The sequence below is a fragment of the Anabrus simplex genome, chromosome 2 (genome assembly GCF_040414725.1).
Source record: "Anabrus simplex isolate iqAnaSimp1 chromosome 2, ASM4041472v1, whole genome shotgun sequence".
Lineage (NCBI taxonomy): Eukaryota > Metazoa > Arthropoda > Insecta > Orthoptera > Tettigoniidae > Anabrus > Anabrus simplex.
This window is the reverse complement of record NC_090266.1, coordinates 365,059,403-365,086,096: the sequence shown is the minus strand read 5'-3', so window position 1 is coordinate 365,086,096 and position 26,694 is coordinate 365,059,403.

The window sequence follows — 26,694 nt, the reverse complement described above, 5'->3', positions numbered from 1 at the left end:
CTGGGCCGTGCTGCTGTGACTCAGCGGGGCTTAAAGGCACTAGGACGGCCTTGTCCTCGCTACTCGCTGCTGCTCCTTCTGGCTACGCTCCAAGGTATGTCAGAGCGTACCGGTTTCCCGAGCTCCTTCCTCCTCGCTGGCTCAGTCGGGTATCAATCCATACCTGAACCTGAACCTTGCCCTGCGACTGCGGTGGTTAAGTTGGAATTACCGTCCGATTGGGTCCATACATTCAATTGTTATATGAGGCTCGTAGAGCGTGCAACTCATGGTAGTGTATGGTTCTAATCGAATTGCTACTATAGATTCCTTCCTGGTGACCAGGAGTGTTAAAAGGTATATACAGAATTCGCGCTAATATTAAACTAAGCCTACTGCTAGTTATGTAGAAGCCTAGTGTATAATATTAATTGTCAATAAGTGCCAATGCAGGTCTTTTGATTTGACTCTCGTAGGCGACCTGCGCGTCGTGATGAGGATGAAATGATGATGAAGACAACACATACATCCAGCCCCCGTGCCAGCGAAATTAACCAATTAAGGTTAAAATCCCTTACCCTGCCGGGAATCGAACCCAGGATCCCTGTGATCAAAGGCCAGCACGCTAACCATTTATCAATGCAGCCGGACGGCAAACAGGTCGCGATTTACGACGGCTCCCAGGGACATTCCAGGGGGCGGGCAGATGCTATCTACTAACATATTTGTGATTCTGTCTGCAATATCACTGGATTCATAAGGATTAAATATCTTTCCTCCAGTGGCATTTCAGCAATCATTCCGTTCGCCTCCATCCGGGTTGGAGGCATTTTACTTTTCTGACAGGCGTTTCGGACGTAGCCTGCCTCTCTCCTCTTGTCTGGTACCTGTGTTTCCGGCTGAGTTTGTTCCTCCTGTCCTGGATGCTGGGATAGTGGTGGGAAGTCAGTTAGTCTCAGCGGGAATGCCTGGGTTGAGTTAGTAACGGGATCCTCTCTCTCCTTCTTCTTCTTGAGAGACTGCCTTTCCTTGACGCTGATTATGACAAGGTAACCACCTTAGTTAGCGGTGTGATTGCCCTTAGAGTTTACACAGGTAAACTTCTTGCTGTCGGTGAGGGTACACTCTGCAGTGCTGTGCGCCCCCGGGCACTTGACACAGCGCGGCAAAATGTTGCAGCTTTTGTGCTTGTGCCCTGTGCGCAGGCAGCGTTTGAACTGTGGTGGACCTATTGTCTCTCCACCTTGATAATTAAATCCATCAGATTATTCTCACGGAATATCTCTCTAGACTTTTCAGAATATTTCAGTGTAACGGCGAACACTGGAATAGGCTTCCTTTCTCTGATCTCCTCTTCTTCTCTGGCGTTCTCTTCTAAAGTTCTCCTTGTTCTGTATGACTTAGCTGTACTGTCTGACAGACCGGGTAGCCTTTATCAAACAATGCGTCGGTAATATCTTCCGGTTTGGTATCTATAGGAAGATCTCTGAATGGCTTGGATCGTGCCACTTGGTTCGAAGAGATGTGTACAAAAAGCCACTCCTTGGTCCTTTTGTGCATTCACTATAGCGTGGTAGTCTTCCATAGTGGCCATTTGGTACCTGACCACGTTATATCTGACCACCCGCACAGTAAATTGTCCGTTGATGTAGGTTTTAATGAAGCCCCTCCTTTGAGAACATGGCATGGCGTCCTCCTTGATGGTGATGGGGGCAGGTTTGCGCCGTGCCGGTCTGCTTACGGTCTTGTCCACATTATTTCTTCCCCTACTTTTTGTAGTTGATCGTACCTCTTAGTCACGGATACTGGTTTTGTGGCTGTTTTTCTTTCGGCTGAGCAGTTTTCCTACTCGGTTAAGTTTGATAACCCTCAGGGTCCGTTGTTGTGTGTACCCTCTTGCGCTGAAGCTGGGGCTCCTCGCTTATGACAGGTGATATGTCAGGTAACGTTCGTTTCGTCATGGAGTTGGGCACACCAGTTACTCCCTGTGTGGAAGTGGGGCCCTGTGTCTCCTTACTCAAATCTGGTACAGTTCTTTTTGTGCCCAACTGTCTTAGATGCTTGAGCCCAGGTGATTTTATTCTTATTCTTATTCCTCTTGGTTAGATTCAGAAAATTAAACAGATACAATGAAGCTTCATCTCCGGATGTACATCATACCCTTCGTCTACGTAGACGACGTCTTCTTCCCACTGAGACGATCCAGTGGTCGTCTGTAGTGGCTCTTTCCTGGTTTACCTCGGCGGCAGATTATACATCTGTTTACGCACCTCGAGTTCATGGGCTAAATGTGAGCCTGGTGCTGGTGTATTCCCGGCACGGTCAGTACGGGCCGAGGCTTCTCGATCCACCCCAGACCGGCTAGACTTGAATTGTTGTTTTGGTGAGTGCGGCCTGATATGACTTTGCAGGGTACGTGAGTTGTGTGCACCAGGTTGCATAATCCTACCGACAGTAGTTGCATGCTCTACGAGCAATCTGTATAGCCAAGGGTGCGGGGACGGTCTGATAGCAGGGGAGGCAGGTCAAATACCCGTAGATAGACCGCGGATGAGGCAAGAGAGTGTGCCTGTCCAGAGCCTTTGCTTCAGGGAACAGTTCTTTTTAGGGGTGTCTTCCCGGCAAGAAGCAAGCTGACACTGCGACAGAACACCGCGAGAGTCCAACACATGAGCCCTTTTGGATATAGAGTTGGCATGCCAACCCTACAGACTCCGTAGTCCCGATGCCGGTTACGTCCTGGGTCGTGCTGCTGTGACTCAGTGGGGAAAGGCAGTAGGGCGGCCTTGTCCACGCTGCTCGCTGCTGGTGCTGATGGCTTCGCTCCAAGGTGAGTCAGAGCGTACCGGTTCTTAGAGCTCCTTCCTACTCTCTCACTCTGTCGGGTCTTTTTTTTTGGGGGGGGGGCCCGAAGGCCGCTCTCTCCACGTGGCAATCATCCTATTCTATATTGCCTCCGACATGCTATGAGTTCTAAGAAGAGAAAGATAGCAGGGCGGAGTGGGAGTGTTGATACTACAGGAGTATCTGCTTATCCCCATGCTCAGCATGTTACCAGGCCAGAGGTGGTGATGGATATCAAATAGCGGTGTAATCGATTAAAAAGGGTCAGGACAAAACCACATAGGCGGAAATAGAAAGATGCCTACATGTAAAACCTGACATTTTGTAAGTAGCACATTCAAGGATGTGGTTCTGGAGAGGTCCAGGTAGTTGCGTTAGTTGGGAATAGGTATCATGCACAAGTTATAAGCCTATTACTCGCCAGTCCAGTTATTCAGGGAATCAGTCCTTCTGGGCACTGCTGTGGCTAGCGCGGGCTTTGCCGGTTGTCGAGCTATGCGGCAGTAGCCACTAGTGTCTGCCGCACGGCGCGACTCCCTTGAGGTCCCTCGTACCCAGTTCCCAATCCCGGACAATAAGGCCAAGCCCGCCGAGGCGGAGACCTGCTGGATGATTGCTGGACATGGAGCCGGGCCTCCTTCCTCTCTGCTCGCGCCATGGCCCGTTATACAGGGCAACTGCGATGAGAGGCCGGGTGGCTCCCTGCGCAGTTGGCGCCTCCCTAAGTGTAGCGCAAGCCTTGTAAAGTGAACACCACCACAGTGGTTGCACCTCACATGGAGCCCACAGCTAACCTGACCGTGGCCTCACCTCAGACAGCGGAAACAATGCAAGAGCTGCTGAGGGGGACGTTCTGTTGTCACCTGACTGCCGCTACCCGCTGAGGTCCACCCCTGATTTGTTCCTCGCTCGACTGCCTTCTTGGGTTGCGGCTGGGTGACCCTCTCCTGGTGGGCCGGCGTCCTCGTCTTCTTCCTCCTCTTGGTCCGAGGACGGAGTCTGCTTCCTGGCGGTGGCGGTCTCTTCTCGGCTGGGGAAGAGGCCACATCCTGGTAGCCCTCCTCCCGGCCTCGAGACCGTGGTGTGGCGCGTGGCCACGCAGCAATGCCGTCTTCTCCCTCCTGGCTGGTGGCGGCGGCAGCGGCGTCGCTCGTTGCTGGCATCACCGTGCATTCTCTGTCATGTGGGGGGCACAGGGATGTCTGCATCGTGACCGAAGAGCTAGCAGGCCTGGCCTGCGTAGCAGCTTCTGAACGCCCGGTGACGTCCGTCTCCGTGCCGCCTTCCACCGTCCGGGTCGCCTTCCTGGTCTGCGCCCCTGTGGTGCGCCTTTCCTGGGTGGCCCGGTCTGATGGTGGACGTTCCTGGTTGGCGGCCTTGTCGGTCTGCGTGTACATCGTGCAGTACAGCAAATCAACGTGGGTCGCACCATCGCGGCACTCGCCGTCGTCCTCGGTCCTCGGCTCCGGAGGGGCCAAGAAGCGTGGGTCCGTTCCCACCTGTTTTGTGCCTATGCATCCTGGCTGACTGCGTCCCGACTGTAGACGTCCCGTGTGACGTCTGGGTGGCTACCTCCTGGGTGCCGATACCGGTAGGGCAGCGTCTCAATCCTGGTAGTCGGGTGACCTGAAAGTAAACAGCAAAGCTCCTCTCGTAGTGGCTGATCTGGCCTGGGTCCATGGGGCGGATGATTATAGCCCAGTTCAGGATGTTCTCAATGGCGTCGGTTGAGAAGTTCTTCCCTGCAGCCCCCTCTAGCCTGGTGAGGAGTTCGATGATGAGGTAGGCCTCCTTGTGGCTCTCCTGTCCCGGTCGGTACTGCACCATTAGAGCAGGGAGGGCCAGGTTCAGTGGGGCGGTCCTGCTGCCGACCCACTGAAAAATCTCACCCACTGCTTCCCTTCAGCCCTCTGGTAGGTCATCTCGCAGCTCCGTCATTTCTGTTGCTTCCTGAAATGAAAACCTGAAAAATAAATAGCACTAAAATGTGCTTCCTGACAAAGATCGTACTGCGTACTTAGAAGTACACACAGTAGACAATGCTCCTTCGGAGATGTACCAACAAGTACGGTTGCCTGACTAGTACTGGGAAAGAACAGATCGCCTGGCGAGGAGAGATTAGTCAGCGGGAAGCACACACGTACTCTCGCTGTGACTGCCAAACTCGTCCTCTGTCGGGTCTTGATCACATGTTCCTTCTTTTATACCTGTAGACTCAGCCACGCCCTAAATTGTGCAACCTTAAGGTTTCCTGCATAAAATAAATTTTCCATTTGGGTCATAAATTTTCCTAACGCTCAGTACCTCCTTCTTCTCAAAATACAACCACTTGTACAATTCCTAGCTCCTTACAAATATAATAAATTACTAATATGCCATCTCATCCCAGTCAACTATAATATTTAAATTAGTTCTAACACAAATAGGAGCCTCCGTGTCTCAGGCGGCAGCGCACAGGCCTGTCACCGCTGGGTTCCGTGGTACAAATCCCGGTCACTCCATGTTAGACTTGTGCTGGACAAAAAGGAGGTGTGCCAGGTTTTCTCCTGGTAATCCGCTTTTCAGTGTCATCTTTCATTCCAGCAACATTCTCCAATATCATTTCATTTCATCTGTTACTCATTAATCATTACCACAGAAGGGTGCGACAGGCTTCGGCAGCCGGCACACTTTCTATCCTCGCCTCTATATGGAGGCTTCATTGATTCCATTTCTGACCCGGTCGAACGACTGGAAAAAGGCTGTAGATTTTTCTAACACACACAATATTTAACCGAATAATAAAATGCCGCTTTATAAAATAAAGTGGCTTATACAAAAAACATAATTGTAGCGGCTGAATGTCATAAAATTAGGGATTGTAATATGAGCATGTAACACAGATAATACATAATAATCTCTGTTGCATTGGTCGAGGTTCAATTTCCTTCAACTCCAAGAAAATATAAATAGGGTTGGAATAATAGATCAATTTGTTAGAAATGAGCGGTTCCAAAGTTTAAAGATGGCATTCCAGACACCTTGTCAATGCTAAACTCTTGACTAGACAGTTATTCGAAGATAAAGTTAAAGTTAGACATAATAATAATAAAATGTGTTTAACGGTGGTATAGAGGTAGGAATGGCTACTCATAATGCTTAAGGCTGTGAACACAAACTCATATAATGCTTAATACACAAGGGATGGTACTGTTATAATTATTGTGGTAGGTTCTTTGTCATAATTCATGTTTTCCGTGTTGTTATTTTATGATGTATGATGCTGCTTACACGAATTAAATAACGTTAAATTCTATTTACTGCAGCTCTTCTCTCACCCCTCTTGTCACAAGTCGTGAAGGTTATAGTTGCTTAATAGTCAGATGTCTGTATAATTCAGCAGAAATCAGCAGCAAACATTCCTCCAATAGTAACTGAACCAATAAGAGGAGGTTTGCCCCGATGATAAAATCGGGTAATGTAGCGTCATTTTATATCATACTAACTTACGATAGATTTATAAATTATAATTGACAGTTTTATCAGTGCAGATCGGATTGGCTCGCAATGCGACGCACCTGTTGGCTTCATAAATTGCCACGATATGTCACATTTATCTCCCATTTGCCCCAACCATGAGGGTGACTGTTCCGTGTCTCACTGAGTGTCTGTCTAGAAATATCCCCTCCCCATCCATTTGGCATCAATGAATTATTTCACTGCAGGTAACCGTACATATTTTTTGCGTGAGTAATATTTTGTAGCTATTTTTATGACTTCATTAATATTATTAATTGCTTCAAATATTTTCCTGGCAGATTACTATTCCAATGCTATGCAAAATCACAGCCGAAGGCAAGCAGTCGACATTCTATTTCCGATCGGTTAAAAATGGACTTCAAGGTGACTTGGGTAGTTGAGTCTACCCTCTGATAAAGAATGTATACTTGCGTGCAGGAAATGTAGCCCATGCTCGTAGGTCACAATAGTATTCTTTCCTTCCGTAAAATTTCCGCATTTACCTAACGAACACTTGACTCTACCCAACGTTACTGCTGGTCTCTGTGACTGGATTGAAGTAAATCCGGAGAAGCAAATAGGAATGACTGAACGATGTTACATTCGGTGTGAAATGAAGACTTGGTCAGAAATAACCCCTCTTAATAAAATTTGCTAATTGAGGAGAGGTGGCAGAGTGCAGTGTAATACGACCGCATGCTAAACCTTGTAGTAGGAGTGATAAGCGTTACCCACCTCTCATCTCTTGTGCAGATAAGTAACTTGTCAATTATTTTTTGTTTATTTAATCACCAAATTAATTTCCCTTTCCTACATGGGTCAGATTTTTTGCTTGGAAGTTTACATTACCAAGCGGGGTGATTTCACGTCCCAAGAAACTTTCATGTAGATCACAGTGAAAGAGTTATTATAAACAATTGAAATTACTGTTAAACCCTTTAGAAGTCATATAGTCGCCGCTGTCCCAGAACCACGAAAGTGACTATGCTTTTCATATTCATTATTCCCCTTAAGACTGGTCACGTCACCCAGCCACATATTGATATACAGTCCATCAGATCAATTTTCTTTGAGTTCATTTTCCTACCCGCATGTCTAAAGGAAAATGAACCTTACTGTACCGTACTGTAGGAAGGTATGTTCATATGACATATTTACCCGCCCCTATAGTATGATGTATTTAAGATTAAATTTTCCTTCAGAATGTAGCATGGGATTTTTGTTTTGTATAAAAATAATTTTGTTGACTTCAAAACAATTTGGCCTACCAAATGACCCCTGATCAGCTCGAAGGTCTGCAGATTAGGCTGCGACGATACGCGAGGTCAGCTTGACGGAACATCTCCGCTTGCATTCTTTGCTTTGTAGATCAATCCGCTACCTCACCGTCAGTTAGCTCCTGAGATTTTCTCATGGAGGCTGAGTAGATCTCAGGACAGCCCCCACATTCAGGTAAACATGCCTCAGTGGCCAGGAAACGAACCCGGAGCCTTCCAACAAGAAGAGAGCTTGCTACCTTAAACCACACGACCATATTTTTTAAACTAAAGGAAATTTTGTTATGTATAATACGTAAACATATGTTTTACTACTTGTTACTTATTAGGGACCAATCATACGGTCGGAATCAGCTGTCCCTACTTATTCCTTCATAACAAAATGTGAAAACATTTCCCTGTAATCCAACGACAAGTTCTTGCTTAGATACACGACTTGAAATACCAGTATTTGTCGCTGATAGACCAGCAGTAAGGAGATAATGATGAACGAACGCATAGAACTGTGCTAGCTGTATAAAAGGAACGCTCCGTGTTGATAAGAAACTGGGTTAAAACTAACATGTTTAAATATATCCAGAGCTGCAATCGACTTGTACATGGCCATTATGGTCATTGGCCAACGCTGTGAATAATAACGAAGAGCAGTAGCAATTATGATTACATATCACATTCGACGCAATCTACTACGTCTGCATATAGGGCTCATGTACTGATTATTCTGACTTGTTAATTTCCTCATTTTGAGGTACGCTCGGTTTCCATGTACCTATAGATTTGAAACTTCCCTACACTAAAGAATAAGTATGAGGTTATTCGTTACCGATTTTTGTTCTGAAATTCTTTGAATTATCAATGTCCAGGAATGTTGTTTTATGTCGACAAAGTTGATGATGATCCTTGATGTTTAAAGGAGTCTAATACCTAGATCATCGGCCCCTGTCGTCAAAATTTAAGCCAAAACTTCAGGTATATTTTTGTCCTGATCACATATGTTGATATAATAAAACAAACAGAGTAGCTTTATACACAAGTTCAGAAATACCGCGGGTATGTTTTTTTAATTTTCTACCTTTTACAGTATTGTAACTAAGCGTACCTTAACGTAATGGAAATAAAAGCTGAGAAAATTATTTAAATTGTTCTTGATATAAATTTTACATGAATAAATTTTATGAAACCCCCTGAATTAAGTTTTTTCTTGATATAAATCTTACCTGAATACATTTTAGGAATCCCAGTACTGTACAGTATATTACTCACCTCCCTTGTCCTCCGCTACTTTGATTCTTTGTTGGATTAGCTCTCACCATAAACACGCTTCTGTATTCCAATTTAACTTTTCGAGCACCGAATCAATTGCGCTCTGCTTAAATTCCTAGATGTTCAAGTACCGCACCTATTCCTGCCTTTCCCATGTTAAATGTTGTCATGGCATAACTGACTCCCTGCTTTAGGGATTTACACTCCACAAGAGTATTTTAGGCACACAGTTCTACATTATACAGGGCGGTCGGCAATTACTAGAACCGGGTATACGTGCGTTACAGGATTGGTCATACCAATAAATAATATGAAAAAATAATTCGATACCTCACGCCGTTGTTATTTCATTAGCTGCTGAAGTTAGCCAATCAGATTGCTTCGCGGTCGAATTCAGATGGGTTTGCGGGTGGATGTTGCTTGAGAGCCATGCCGAGAAATAAGCATCAAACACAGTGGGTTCACTGCAGCGCATTTGCTGTGGCACGATCCTGTTAGCTCGGAGGTCCGCCTTTCAATACCTCTCCAGGCGAAGTTTCTCTTCGATTGGCGCTCTCATGCCAGTCTTGAGACACGCTCAGGTTCAGCAACACCGCCTCGCAAAGTCCACTTGAATTCGCCCACGAAGCGACCTGATTGGCTAACTTCAGCAGCTGATAAAGTAACATCGGCGCGAGATACTGAATTATATTTTTCACATTATTTATCAATATGGCCTAACCTCTAACAATCGTTTACGCGTTACACGTTATTTCCGATCACCCTGTGTGTATATATTATACATATATTATACTCTGAGGTCCTTCAGTCTGTCGAAACTAATGTATTCATGCATTAGTCTCAACAGAAATAAACCTCCGTAGTTCAGGCGGCAGCGCGTGTACTCTTACCGCTTTGTTCCGTGGTTCAAATCCCGGTCACTCCATGTGAGATTTGTGCTGGGCAAAGCGGAGGCGGGGCAGGTTTTACTTAGAGTATTCCCGTTTTCCTGTCATCTTTCATTCCAGCAACATTCTCCAGTATCATTTCATTTCGTCTGTCAGTCATTAATCATTGCCACAGATGGGTTCGTCAGGCTTCGGCAGCCGGCACAGTTTCTATCCTTGCCTCTAGATGACGGCTTCATTCATTCCATTTCTGACCCGGCCGAATGACTGGAAAGAGGCTGTGGATTCTCATTAATCTCGACAGACTGAAGAACCTAACCGTTATAAATTGAGAATAAACTCTAAAACAATGGCTTCCATTATAACAAAAAGTCTTAAAATATCTGAATTTTCCCATACAAGCAGTTTTTCAGCAAATCAGGATAGGCAACATCTTTATAAACTGGCTTCATAAGAAGCATTGCTTTCTCTCAAAGTTCGTAGGATTCTCTATTGCTGTTATACTTGTGGTATGAACCACACGGAAGATGCTTCTCATGTATTACTCCTTGCTTCTCATATTTGCGTACTCATCTGAATACCTCGGTGTTGTCTGGGAACTATGACTTGAATTTGTACGCAGGTTTCATTGGCTGCAAAGACCACAGTTAGTTGAATCATATTCCTCTTAAAACCGGATATTTGTAACCGTTCGCAGTGAGAGAAATATGTATGCCTACCTATTACTGCGTTGCATTAATCCAATATAATGCTGTCAGTGGGATGCAAAATGCGTTTGTCTACAGTCGATTCTTACGTGACAATAGTTATTATCTCCACATTATTTATTTTATTAAAGGTATTTTAAGTACAAGAAACTCCCGATTATCCGGTTTGCGGGTTATCCGTGCACCCTCGAGATTTATTGTGTCATTATGTTTATTTTACTCCTTTCTTTCTGTCATAGCACTTTGAATACGTGTGAACTACGTGTTTGAAATTCGAGCACGCTCTCGACTGCAAGTGTGCTGGCGGCATGCTTTGTTCGAGAACTAAACAATGTACTGTAGAGCTGTTATTTGGTCGTGTTCTGTGGTAGCAGTCATGGCTACGAAGCGAAATAATGTGCTTTTCACTTGAAAATAAAATCTTGAATTAATAGAAAGTTCGAGAAAGGAGAAGCAGTAAAGAAATTAGCGAATGGTTATGGGATTGGTGTTCAGACATTTGGAGACATGAAAAATAGCAAACAGGAACTCTAAGAATTCACTAGAAATTGCAGCAGTGAAGCAGAATTTTATTGAACTTCGGAACATTCGTACTTGTATACGAAAGAACTGAACTGAATCTGAATCTCGAAAGCAAAAGAATCTACTTTCTTCTTTTGCTACCGCTTTCTCCCACACCTGTGGGGACCCGGGTACGAACTGCGTCGAACATGAGGATTTGTCCCTGTTTTACGGTCGGATGCCCTTCCTGACGCCAACCCTATATGGAGGGATGTAATCATTATTGCGTGTTTCTGTGGTGGTTGGTAGTGTGGGATGTTGTCTGAATATGATGAGGAGAGTGTTGGGACGGACACATACACCCAGTCCTCGAGCCAGAAGAATTCATCAGAAGAGATTAAAATCTCTGACCCGGCCGGGAATCGAACCCGGAACCCTCTTACCATTCAGCCAACGACTCGGACACGAAAGCAAAATAATATTACCGAATATTTTTCACTGAACGACAAAAACTGACGTCTTGTGTACTTTTTCTACCACTAGTTTCCTACCAAGAAAAGACGTTGTAAGTAACTTTATATTGGTCTACTTTATTGAGAAACGTGCATATTGAAGGTGTTAATTGTTTGACATTATTGCATTTTGAACAGCATTGTATGTCCTGTATTAGGAAAAATTGCGATGTGCCTTTAAATGAATAAAACCTTATTGTCCGTGTTATCAGTTATCCGTGCGAATTTGTTCGGAGATTATCACGGATAATCGAGAGTTTTCTGTATTTATCAGACTTCGGAGGAACCAAATCTTCCTAAATACAGTGTTGTCTACTCGGGCACAAATAAAAGTTTAAAAAATGTGTAATTGGATGAGGGCTTGGGGTTTGAACCGTCACTGCCTTCAGAAATAAGCTGTCTATTCTACACAACTCAAGGCGACTGCTTAAGATCTACAGGTTTGGGCATTATAACTTTGAATTGACTTCTAGACCGAAGCTCTTAATTCGAATATTTCATTTTGAGTTAAACCCGGTTTTTAACTTTCATTGAACGCTTCAACAGTAGAAAATACATGGCGTAAGCTATCATGTCCGGTATCTACCCTTTACCTTCCATAGTGTATACCAAAAATTAATGGTATCAAGTTTGATGTGACGAGACTGTACGAAAGTGTGCTGAATAGACATGTCTATAATCGGAACCTATCGCATCTTCTATAGCACAGCGACAACCCTTTTCTCCAAAACATCATGGCTTCTTGGGCCAATGAGATACAAAATTCTCGTCCGACAGCTATGGGGGCGGATGTAGTTTGTACAGTATAGTAATGTTTAATGAACGTGATTAGAGAAGAGGACTCCGCTCTGCATAAAAGAGTTTAGTGTATTTAGTATGGGTCTCACTTACTGCCTCTTGTACCATCCTTACCTTGTGCGGGGAGGCCTAAAATGGCTGTTAGATATTGCATAAGATTGTGATTTTTTTTTTTTTTTTTTTTTTCGTGTGGCCATTTCTAGCCGGGTGCAGCCCTTGTAAGGCAGACTCTCCGATGAGGGTGGGCGGCATATGCAATTTGTAGGTAACTGCGGGTTATTGTGGTGGAGGATAGTGTTATGTGTGGTGTGTTAGTTGCAGGGATGTTGGAAACAGCACAAACACCCAGTCCTGGAGCCAAGGGAATTAACCATTTAAGGTTAAAATCTCCGACCCAGCCGGGAATCAAACTCGGGACCCCTGTGACCAAAGGCCAGCACTTTCACCATTTAAACATGGAGCCAGACATTATTAATAATAGGAAATACATTGCAATTGGGAGATATCCTGGTTGCAGTGCTTACTTACAGTAGTATGACAACGAAGTAAAGTTAGAACATAAATTACATCTCAACATAAGTGCAAAACACAACTCCATTAGAAGCAAATGTGTCAAGAAATCAAATCGAAACAAGAAATTTCACTATGGCAAAACAAGAATAAAAAATGAGTACGTTAGAACAAGAAACAAGAAACCTGACAATTTAAAAAGGTCATGTGAGTAGTTTAATACAATAATGAAAAGCAATCGCAAAGAACTTAATACGAAATTTACGGTAAATAACTTGAGATAATCCCTCACATATTGCGTAACAAAATTTCAATGTAGATTTTTAGGAATTCACCAAAAAATTATAAATAATCCACTATATGTAGTGTACCAAAATAATAATTACAACGTAAAAGAATGTCTTCGCTCCTATGCCAAAATAGAGAATGTGACAAGGCTCTTCCTTTCCATTATTTCCCTTGATACTGGTCACATCTCCCAGCCATATAGTGATATACAGTCCATCAGAACAAACTTGACCGGGCGAGCTGGCCGTGCGGTTAGGGGTGCGCGGCTTTGAGCTTGCATCCGAGAGATAGTGGGTTCGAATCCCACTGTCGGCAGCCCTGAAGATGGTCTCCCGTGGTTTCCCATTTTCACCCCAGGCGAATGCTGGGGCGGTACCTTAATTAAGTCCACGACCGCTTCCTTCCAACTTTTAGGCCTGTCCTATCCCCTCGTCGTCATAAGACCTATCTGTGTCGGTGCGACGTAAAGCCACTAGCAAAAATAACAAACTTTGTTGAGTTCATTTTCCTATGCTTACGTGTAAAAGAAAATGAACCTTAGTTTTCCGTACTGCAGGAATATATGTTTACATGACATATTTATCCACTCCTAGAGCAGTAGCGGCTCGTGGCTCTAAAGTATGGGGAAGAGCTATTACCCGTTCGGTTTCGAGCTACAGATTTAAGAACTTCTTTCTTTCTTTCTTTCTTAATCTGCTTACCCTCCAGGGTTGGTTTCTCCCTCGGACTCAGCGAGGGATTCCACCTCTACCGCCTATAATAGCGTGCTCTTCTCTCTCGTCGAGGCATGTTTGACGGGGAACACTTCACTGCACAGACTGCAAGTCAACTACGCTACACCAGAGTCCGTATCCTGGAGTTGATTCCTCCGCGACCAATCACGTGGGGAGACCTGTAGCAACAATCCAATGGGTCTAAAACGTTGATCGTTTACATACCTTCATGGCATCGTTCCATATCTTGAAAATAAACACAAACGACCATTGCCTTCATGGTGTTGCAATTTCTATTTTCTTAAGTGTATTATTATTGGGAGTAACTGTAGTAATAGTGTATAATTAGCCTCTTATTTCCTGGGTTGAAAGTGCCGGATATATTTCAGTTTTAGTTGTTTGATGATGATGATGATGATGGTGATGATGTTTGTTGTTTAAAGGGGCCTAAGAGCTAGATCGTCGGCCCCGTTTCAATTTTAGTGGGAATGTAGTTCATTACTATGTAAGCTATAAAAATGTGACATTGAAAATGTTTGTGCAACACCCAGCTTCAGATACCACCAGCCGCCACTGACTTTTCTAATTACTTACCAGTATGACCAACGCTCTAACGCTCATACACTCGGTTCACGTTGTTTCCGACCACCCTGTATTTTCCATTTCGCATACTGCAATTTTATTCATTTGCTAACGAAATTAATTTTGCAGCTTTATGCATTTATATTTTTTGTAACAACAATAAATTGCCAGTTTTGCATTCAACATAGAAAAATAAAACTAATAGTAAAATTGCAAACCTTTATAATTAAGTATTTTAAAAACATTTTATGGATAATTAACATAAACAACTCTAGTAGAAACTTAATTTTATGAAAAACATGATTTTTTTCTTTTTCATAATTTGATGTAGAGAAGGGGCACTGATACATTAATGAAATATGGGCATCCTATGTATATCTGAAGTTTATATTTTATATTCGTAAATATTTTGAACAGCAGGTTTACTGATGAAGTAAATGTCGTAATACCAGAAAACCGACTTCATTAATAGGGAAACACTCATCCAAAAACTCAGTCTGTTGTTTGGAGAAGCACACCAAATAAAGAAAATACTTTTAGACCTCATAAAATACAATTTCATCCAAATATCTGGTGATATCACCTTATCTACGAGTTTGATTCAAATTAATGATGTTCTACACGGAGATCCGATTAGCCCATTAGTGTTCAACGTTCAAAACGTAGGAGAGCTCTAGACGGTACTAAACAGACTCACTTCATGAGCCGTAAAATGACTTACAATAAAATCACGACAGACTAAACAAATTACTTCCAAAAGATACATTGACCTTTCAAACTAAAGCTCTAGAAGTAGTACCTAAACTCAAATATAGCTTTCAACAATCATATCAAAGAATGAGCAACATCAGTAATAAAAGCAATTTACAACATTCAACAACCATAAAAATTGTCAACCAAACAGCAATAATACTATTTAAAACAGCTATGACACCAATAGCAACTTGTGGGATACATATAATCTGGGATAAACTTAAGTTTTTATACCTGATAACTCTAGAGAAAGTTAAAGTTCGTTGTATGAAACGAATCCTGGGTATCAGGAAGACAGCACCATCAAGAATGCCCTATGTATTACTAAATGAAACTTTCTTCATAGAAGAAATCAGAATACAGATACACCTGCCAAACGCTAAGGCTTACGAGAACACATTCCAAATTCTCCTAGAAAAACGCAGCTATATGTGGGACGAATTTTATTCAACAGACGCCATAAGGACGGACGATTGGAAACACGCAAATTACGAGCTTCGACACGTAATTACGCGATATGCAACACATGTTTTCATCACAAGTTCTGCCAAAGTTAGAGATTTCATCACCCGAATGAAGTGTGTGTGTGAATTGTGCAATGAACACTGTGAAAGGTAACATGCAAACATCTGCAGTAAAGGACAAATATAAATAACAAAACTAGAACTAGAGTAATGTAATACAGTCTTTGGAATTTGCATATTGGGCGCATTTTCGTTAATATTACTTTTAACAAAGATTACTCAGGTTGGGGTATGTTTGAATCCTGCTTGGTTATATGAGTATTAAAAATAATATTCAGAGTGTGAATCTCATTCATATAATATGAATTAATCTTATATTTTAGGGACTTTGTATACATTTTGTTACGGAGATATCCGTGGTAGTTAGAGGTGAAAGAAGGTGCGGGCTGGAATTGGTCTCAACTACAGAATTAAAGTTAATTTAAAACTTTAACAAAGGTTATATTTTCTTTTCAAAGTCAACAATTAACAGAGTATAATAAGTATCAAGTAGCAGATCAACGAATTAACAATTTACAGTTTGTTACAAGCTTTGGGCTTCGAGCCCCAAGTCTAATTTCTGAGCTCACAGCTCACAACTACAATTGCTACAGGGCAGAAAACCCCTAAGTACAGGGAGCGCTTGCTCCTAATTACAATGTTAAGGAAAAGAGCAGACCCGCTCTCAATTTTACAAGCCTATCAAAGGCTACAACAAACTTCATTTCTATCTGCCCTAAAGGCACACAAGGAAACAGGGGTAACTAATACCCAATCTACTGGGCCATAGCAGGAAGGAAAACAAAACGGGTTAAGTAAATGGCCCAAAATACAAAATGAATGGAGGCGATAACTTGCACTCCTACACCAAGTTTTTGTCTAAAACCTATGTGGCGCTAGGCCGATCATACAGGGGCTAATCCCAAGCTAGGGAGGTGACACGTATGAGAAAACTTTACTACATTAAAGAAGAGAAGAACGGTTATGAAAACGTAGTCACCTCCTTTTTCAAAAATGAAGGGGAGTCCGAGAGGGTGAAGCACTCTCTATCCCCGCTTTACAGATTTTTAATTTATAGATAGACAGAATTTACATTTTTTAAAAAGGTAGGTTACATACGAAAGGTTTCGAACCCTCCCCGAGAGTTAAACTGCTGAGCTAGCAAGAAATGAAGATGTTAACAGGCCATTACCTTGTAGATGAACTGCTGCTTGGAGAAAGAGGCGCTTCCCGCCCCCTGCTACATATTCACACACTAAGAACGATGTTACAGAAGTGGCCCCGAGACAAGAAAATCAGCAGTTTATGTACCCTCGTGGAACATTCGAGACCTCTCATGAATAATAACAACCCGCCCACAAACTTTTATTGGTCAACAGCAAAAACTAATACACAAGACGAGGAAGAAACACCTTATTGGTGGAAAATTAATTACGTAAATTCATGATTGGTTACATTCAAAACGGGCGGAAAGAAGGAATTTATATTGCCAACCCACAAACCACAGAACCAAAATTTAGTAAAAATAAAACTTAGGAATACAATATTTCTTCAAGAAAGTTCATTCCATTGCACCAGAGTGTGTTACCATAGTTTTGGGTAGCGACATCTGTTAGAGAATGTTCAAACTTCTTGATACGGAGCAAACAAACACAAATCGAAATAGACACAGATCAGAACACTTCAAAATTTACAGTAGTGACATCTTCCAAGAAACCTTTGATTTAATACAGATTTTAAAGTTCAGAGTTTCTTCTGTAGGGGATACTTTTTAGGCGCACAATTTAAATTTGCGGGGTCGGGGTGTATCACCCGGTACACATTTAATCATTAGTTGTGCGTGCTTTCGATAATAGGAATGTGTTGTAACCTGTGCCCTGGAGTCGGTGCCCCGGAATGTTGGATTGGTTTGGTATTGAGAGCATGGCGAGTGGCATGCGGAGAGACGTGGTGCAGGTCCTTCGAGCTGACGCCTATCGGTGACGATCAGCGCGCCTGTGAGGATATGGACATATCTAAAGTGAATTCTAATGCTGAAGACGGCAAAAGCACGCAGCCCCCGAACTAGCAGTATTAACCACTGAAAGTTAATCTCCCCGACCAGGCCGGAAATAGACCCCAGGCCCCTCGCACCAAAGGCTATCAATGCTATCAATTTAGCCATGCAGTGGGACATTCGAACGATGAATTTTTGACATCTATAAACGTACATATCATGCATTTGAATGATTTGTAAAGTTACATTTGACTATGGCCCGGTTTCATCAACACATGTTAAATATATACTAACAAGTAGTTAGTTAATACGGAGTTAAAATTTTAACATCTTGCTAGGTTTTTTGCGTTTCATCAAACTTGTCTTGTGTAATGTTAACTAATCGACTGTTAACTCTCCCAATATTGCGAACTGGTGCGAATCAAGGAGTCAGTGGTACGAAGATTCTGTTTTACAGCGCGCTCCGATGCGCTTTTATTTGCGTACAGCTGTAAAATATGGCGCGAGAAGTGAAACGGAATCGTAGTTCTAATTTTTCCTCCTTCGAAAAAGAGTTGTTAATTGATTTAGTTAGTATATGTATATAAGTTATTGAGTGCAAGCGCACGGATGGCTTGACGATAAAACAAAAGGACGAGGCGTGGGAGAAAGTCCGCGATGGTTTCAATGGGGTTAACAGATACTTTTTTAGCGGGTATCCACTGTCACCTAACAAAATCAGTTCTTTAATTGTCCAACTTCAAACTGTGCTCCGATATGGGAGTTATTAAATATTGTACTGTCGTGTGCAGAACCAGACCACCTAGCAAGTATATCCCTGATTTGGAGGTTAGGCTCATTAATCACCTGAACATTAACAGAGAAATATCCCTTCCGATTACGATACATTCCGACCCAATTGCCTCTAGGTGATTGGATTCTTTCATGTGTGTAATCCATTGCACCTAGAACAAACACTAGGAAAACGGGTTATTTCATAGAAGTCGCGGATAATTTGCTGACGCTCTTCTACTGAAGGGAATGTAATGTTATATGCCTCCTTCTCATGGATGCTATTGCTGCAGACACTCGTCAAACAACTCTACTAACAGTGGCTTTAGAAATTCCAGCATTGTCTCCGACCATTATGTGAAAATAACCAGTAGCAAAAATAGTAATATTATCAGTACCTGCAACATTGGAGCATGAGGTTAAGTTTCTCTTCGTAGGATATTCTAACCTCACTCGAATTTCGTCAACAACCTTACCAACGACTATTTTCGATAATCTGTATCTATGAAGAAATTCCGCATCCGTCAAATTTTCAAAAGTCATTACGTCGCTGAACTCTTCTTCGATCAGGATTGTTTTGTAAAAGATCTAAATAGAGCAATTCCGCATCGAAAGCGAGATTCACAGCAGCCATTTTGGAACAGGTTGCTAAATGCTAATGTTAGCCATTTAACATTGGAAATGGCTGATGTTAACTTTAATACGCAGTTTAACATTTGTTAATATTAACAGTTGTTGATGAAACGCAAATTTTCTTAAATCGTATGTTAAAATGATTTAACACCTTGTTAAGTACTAACATGTGTTGATGAAACCGGGTCTATGTCTCTTAGTAATGTTCTAAATGGATGTCGAATAGAGATGAGTAAGAATTTATTTCCAAAATTGTATTTTATATTCCTATAATATTGAACTGAATGTATGTATCAGTCTAGAAATACGAATATTTGACTGAGGTTCATTTATAAATAAACTCTACCGCCTTCCATAGCCATGAGACTGAAAGTTCTTGCCGTAAGAGTAATAGATAACCAAGGTGAGCACAATGACTTTCGAAACTATTCCAGTTTTTTCTGTTCTTTACTTCTTTCTACTCAATTCAAGAGAATACACTGCCTGATAAAAAAGTTAAGCATTAAGAAGGAGTGGGTGAAAGTGAATGAAACTACATACGCTGAAAGACCGTGTGCCTTTATTGAAATGATTACAATATGGGATGAAAGAGAGAAGGCTGTTGGCAGTTATAGGTGGAATGTTGGCGCGAGGTCAATAGGGTGTCGCACCCTCCAATCCCCACTCCTCCTGCAGTTCGACATGGTGTCAAACCGCCTTTGAATGCTCTCTTGAGGCATGTTCGTCCACAGTTGTTGCAGCTGCCCCTCCAGATCCCGCAGGTTGGTACTGGCACGGAGTCCCCTTCCAATATCATCCTACACGTGTTCAATGATGGAGAGGTCCGGGGACCTTGTTGGCCACTGGAGGACCTCAACATGCTCTAGGCAGTCCACAGACACACGTGCTGTATGTGGACGTGCATTACCTTGATGGAACACTGTCCCGGATTGCTGTGCCATAAGGGATAAGACGTGAGGACGCAGAATATCTGTGACGTGTCGCTGTGCCGTCAAAATCTGCCGAAGCACTATTAGAGGTGACCTGAACGTATATCCTATGGCTCCTCACACCATGATGGAATGGATTACGCCTGTGTGTCTTTTCCAATATAGGTAGGATGTGCCCTCTGCCCTCGAGCCAACAAACTCGCACACGATGGTCATCGGAGGTTAGGGAAAAGCGGGACTCATCACTGAATATGATGCGACGTCAGTCATCCTCTGTCCATGCCTCCCGGGCAAGGAACCACTCCAAACACACGCGTTGGTGTTCCGGTGACAATGGTAACCAACGCATGCGGGGTAGGACCCCAATCGGGCGAACGCGAGTCTTCGAGACACTGTGCGGAACTCACAGGTTGTTGCTGATTCCCCTTTGAAAGTTCGCGGATGTTGGGTGCTGAAGTTGTGGGATCCTTCAATGCTTGGCGTAACATACGATGGTTATCTCTCGGGGTGGTGTTTCTTGGTCGGCCACATTCCTGACGATTGCACGATACGGTCAACCAGCCTCATGCATTCAAACAATGTGGCCTGTGTCAAATTCTGTCACTTGGTGGAAAGGCTGTCTAACGGGTCTGCGAGGCATGGAAGGTGCTTCGTACTGTACGCAGTCCTCTCTGCACGTCTTGCTTAACTAGTCTGACTCACAGCTGTTGACTCGTAACGACTTATCAGCAACAGGACAGTGCCATAACGAATGCACTCTGGTGGACGTTTTACACATTACAGATCCTTGTAAATGTAATCATTTACTAACACAACAATGGTATGCATGTACACCGAAATGGGATATTATTGGACCACTCCTTTTTTTTTCAGACAGTGTACTTGGATGATACCAGACTTCAAAACGCACCAGTGGCAGTTGGCACATGATGGGCTATTCGGTGCCGCCCCAGCGCCTTTTCAAAAACACTTAACACCAATTCACTCCATAACTGATTACATTGAGGGAAGGACAAAAGTAGCAAAGTTGATCGTATGGTGGTGTGCTATTCATTTATACAATGTGATCTTTATTACTGTGGCTGTAAACATTTTGCTTTTCTATTTTCAAAGATATGGCAAAGGCTTTCAGACCGTGGTGGCTGTCCAGCAAGAAAGTCTTGAAGGCGCTCGGGCTGTGGCAGGAGAGCTCCCAATAGGTTCATAGAATAAGCCAGTGCAGGCTGCGGAAGGAGACTGGAAGGACGATACGAGCTTGTCAGAGGAAGGAATAGAGCATGCGGGTGTATGTACTTCCGGCAGAGCCCTAAGCAATCGCCGACCACTTTACAAGTGCTTTTCCCTCCCACGTATTTTACGAAGTAGGCCGACAAACTGTTGTTATAGATGAATTCCAAAACATTTTACAAAAACAATTAATTCCATTAGACTGACTGTTGAAATAATTCAGTTCTGCAAAGAAGCTAAAATAAAGATTTAAGTTGTAACCATAAGGTGACACCACAATTTGTAGGTTGATTCATTTGTTAAATACGCCTTCATGCTTTGACATTTGAGCAAGATGAGATAAATTCGGGTGTGTCCTGTTTGTTTTCGCAAATGTCGTTGTCTTTTGTGATCAGTGAAACAGTGCAGTGCCATAGTATAGTCGTGATTGCAGTAGCTGGTAGCCTGTTGGTGTGTATATAAATGCCATTGTAGCACAGTTAATCCATTACTGTTGTAGTGCAAGTATTCAACAGATAAAACTACAGAACCATTCTAGTTTAAATAGCGGTTTACATTCTACCTTCAGTATTTAAGTCTCGTGTTAGAGAACCAGCCGAATTTGGTACGAGGTTGTTATCTGTCCGCTTCCGTGGCTGAATATTGAGCGTGGGAGGACTTCAGTTCAGTGGGTCCTTCTTCCGAATCTTCATTCATGTGTTTAGTATTTATCAGTCTAGTTGCAAACTAAATGTTACGGTTTAAGAAGACAAAGACGATGAATTCTGTGAGCAGCATTTTAAGTAGCGGCGGGAAATTAAATTTTGAACATAGGCTAGAATTAAGGAAGTTAGGGCCTCCTCGGCCGAATTTAAATATTGAACAAGAACAGAAGGGTTATGAGAACCAAAATGGTTAAACTAGGAAATTCAGTCCATCACGTTATAAGCACGCTGACTGGCTGTACGGATATGAAATAAGTAATGCGTTCTTTTGTTACTTTTGTTTGGCAATGAATGTCGTTGATCCTGCTTTGGCAATAGTCGGGCATTCAGACATAAAACACCTTGGTGAAAAGATTAAAATATGAGAAAAGCATAAAATGACTGAGAAACACACAAACGCTGGTACTGAATTTGTTATGCTTGGTAGATTGGATATATGATGCCAATTAGACAGTGCATGCAGACTTAAAATTAAATAATCAAACGAACAGGTTTCGAAGAATCGATACATTTTTAGTAAGTTAATATATGCTGTTAAATTCTACAGGCAGTTTGAACTAGCGCACAGGGGCCAGGACAAGACAGATACATCTGACAACCCAGGTATTTTTCGAGGATTTCGCGATAATATCCGATTTTCGCTACGTGATAGTTCTGTCTCGGAAGCAGATTTCAATTCAGCCAATAAAACCAAACCCCATGGCTTAACAGTCCCAGAGGGCCATGGCCTACCAAGTGACCGCTCTCATTCCGAAGGCCTGCACATTATGAGGTGTCAAGTGGTCAGCACGACGAATCCTCTCGGCTGTTATTCTTGGTTTTCTAGACTGGGGCCGCTATCTCACCGTCAGCTAGTTCCTCAATTGTAATCACGTAGGCTGAGTGGACCTAGAACCAGCCCTCAGATCCATGTAAAAATCCCTGACCTGGCCGAGAATTGAACCCGAGGCCTCCGAGTAAGGGACAGACACGCTACTCCTACATCGCGGTGCCCTATTCAACCAATATCATCGGATTATTATTATTATTATTATTATTATTATTATGTGCGTATGGACCGAATGGATCACGCAAAGCTCTAACGATTCTGTTTTCTGAGTTGCCAAACAGCTCTCATCCTTTCTCCGTGGATCCTTTTTCGTTCTTCTGTCCACTTTGCTCCAGTCTTCTTTTTCACTTCGTTCTCTGGTTGCACTTTCCATCCATTAATTTTTTTCCTATAAAGGTTTCTATCCGCGGTGTCATTTGGGTTTATCTGGGCTTTTTCCAGATCCTTCTTCACTTCTAGTACCCATGGAATATTTTTTAGATGTTCTATGTAGGTGAGAATCTTGTGTGTCAGTCTACTTGCCGGCAATCTGTGGACGTGCCCATAGAATTTCAGACGTCTTTTACGGATGTCTGCTGCAATGTTGGAATGCTCTTCTGTCTCTCTGCGTAACTTCAGTCTATATCCATCTTCTGTTTTTCGGGGGCCGAGAATTTTCCTCAGGATTCTCCTTTCTTCTTTTAAAATATTTTCTAGGTCACCTTTCCCGTTTAGTGTAAGGGTCTCACTGGCATATAAGACTTCGGGCTTTATTACTGTATTATAGTGTCTGATCTTTGCATGGCGGGACAAGCACTTTTTATTGTATATGTTGTGAACCCTACCGTAGGCTTTCCGAAATTTTTGTAGGCGAATTTTCTGGGCAACCTTCTCGCCTCCCGTTGGTTCAAGTATTTCTCCCAAGTACTTGAAGTGTGGTACTCGGTTGATTTGCCCATGTGTCGTGTTCAAAGTTTGGATGTCAAGTTTTGAGCAGAAGAACTTGGTCTTTTCAAAGGAAATTTGCAGGCCAACCCTTCCAGCACATTCGCTAAGGGTTTCAATTTGTTTAACGGCTGTGAATACATCATCTGTAAGTATGGCCAGGTCATCTGCAAAAGCGAGGCATGATATCTCAATACCGTCTTTGGGTCGTCCTAGTCGTATGGGGCGCCAGTATCCCATGTCTTTCAATACCTTTTCCCACTCGCGGATGACTTTGTCTAGGACGAGGTTGAAAAGAAGCGGAGATAAGCCGTCACCTTATTATTATTATTATAGCTAAAAATATCGTGGTGCTGGTCACTGAAATCTGAACAAACTGGGAAGGGAGAAAAGACGGCGGCACAGCCCTGCCAGAGTAAACTATTGCGAACCGCCCCTGATTCGCACGAACACATTTCTCAGCATCTCCACCAGTTTTATCCCACAAGATGTCTCGTACGGGTTGGTAAATTTACCAAGAAGGGGACGACGTGTACGAACACCTTAAACTACAACCGACTTAACCTGGATCGAATCCTTCAGTTTAGTCTCAGTCTACAGTCCGAGATGCCTAGCTGGACAAGTTCCCGGATTTCTTAAAAATTTGTTTTATGTCGCACCCACTATCTCCCGGATGCGAGCTCACAGCCGTGCGCCCTCACCGCACAGCCAACTCGCCCGGTTTAAATAAATAAATAAATAAATTAATTAATAATAAATAAATAAATAAATAAATAAATAAATAAATAAATAAATAATAAGCTGTCTACTGAGAGTTGCATGATGAAATACTACTACAAAGTACATAGAAATTGAAGTACAATTCACGTTCATATCTCTTATACATTACGATAGATCAAAAGCAATGGAATTTGTAATGACAAATTGCAAGAGCTCGTGGATACTAGTTCTCGGAATCACGTTTAAATTTATCTTCTTTCTCACGACATAAAGGATGATGAACGTCCTCCGCTCGCCCACACATTTGTTGTGGGATCACGATGATGGAAACAGTGGGGATAAGCAGAAAAGATCCTTACTCTGATAGGGAAGATAAAAACAGTGCTGCTGCTTCTTCTTCCATTACCATTTCTTATTCTAGATATGAATTGTAATTCTGTCTTTGAAATACGGATCTCTCATACAGTAAATTACAGATTATCCATGCACTCTCGCCCACAAGTTTCCACCGAATGCTAGCTCAGATCATTGACTATTAACTGTCAAACGGACTTATTCCGCGGGTGAGGTGACATACCTTCAAACTAGGTTGTTTCTATACAAGCGTAAACAAAGGTGTGAGAATCTACCATTCAAACTGACAAGGATGTAAACAATCGTTTTAAGGATGCGCAATAATTGAGTGGCTTAGTCTATGATTGCTAACCAAGGCGACTGTGGTTCGAATCCGGAACAGTACCTCACGCACGTTTGAAATAAAATGTCACGTCCTCGTGATTGAAATTCCTCGTAGAACTGGAGGTCCTGTAGGTATGATTACGATATTAAAAGTATCATTACACTACAAATTGCTGCTTGGTTTAAGCCTTGGTCTACATCAAAATTAGCTAATTTGTACAGAAATCGGAAAATGTTTAGTTCGTTCAAATTAGGCATTAGCCTGTTGTTCTTCCGAATTCGCCACAATTATGAATTAGGATGCAAATAAACATCTGGGGAAATACGCATGATATTCAATGGAGAAGAGTACGCACTGTTATGGAGATTCAGGTGCTGTAAGTTAGTATTAAACATCAAAATCTTGCAGTGATCGATTTGACCCAAGAATGCTGACAGGACGTAATTATAACTTCCATCATTAATTATTCTTGTGTTAGTCTATTAATAATGTTTGGCTTTGTTCAAATGGAATATTAGCCTCCTGTCCGTCCGGGTTTTCCACTAATAGGCATATAAATAAAATAGCTTAGCCTTTAGACAGGTTATTCAATGTAGGAAGAAAACGTAGCTTTTATGGAGGCTCAAGTACGTATTAAACATAAAGATTCTCATATGTCCCACTTGACCCAAGCGAAGTTTGCTGAAAGAACATATAGTTTCCGTATTAATGCTATTCCTTTTGGTACAAGGTTTCGGATTCTCATGTGTTTGCTCGGATCAATCCCACCAATCACAAGACGACGCATTACATTTTTCCAACTTGCTATCTGTTATTCGATTGTCGAGAAATTCTGGTCGCTTGGCTGTACCTTATTTAAGGCAACGATCGCTTTCTTCCCGTTGCTAGCCCTTTCCTATCCAATAGTCGCCATTAGACCTATCTGTGTCGGTGCAACGTAAAGCAGATTGAAAAACCTTCAGTTCTGATCAGTGGAAACTTCGTGGATTTGTGGTGTTTTGCATTGGAATAGATAACATTTGCCCCTTTTTCGAAATGAAGCTTTTCCTAGCCCTTTATTGGTAGTGGGGAGAACACCCTGCCCAGTTTCACATTAAAATATCGGCAGATTCAATAGTCGTTGGTCTGAAAGAAATAACTTCTTCCTATTGCAGTATTGTGAACTAACAGACAAACATTGTTAGAGATCAGCTGTGGAACACTGGCTTTTAGACTGCCACTTTAAGTGTCATATCCTTCAGGTATGTCCAACCGTATTACAAGTAAGAGGGCGACAAACGACGGATTAAATTGGGAAAGACAGCTGCGCAGATGACTGAAAACATCCTGCGACATGTATGACGAGATACTTATTGTAGAATGAGAAACCGGTAGTTAGTTAAGCACTTACCTCCTGTGCTTCAGATTGTAAAATCTAGGTGTAGGCGATTCGTATTTCAAAATGCTCAAATACAAGATCATCTTCTCGGTATATTATTGAAGTTGTCACATTTAACATAAAGAAATGCCAGCGAATTCACCAGGGAACTGAAAATGAAATGGCGTATGGCTTTTAGTGCCGGGAGTGTCCGAGGACATGTTCGGCTCGCCAGATGCAGGTCTTTTGATTTGACACCCGTAGGTGACCTGCGCGTCGTGATGAGGATGAAATGATGATGAAGACGACA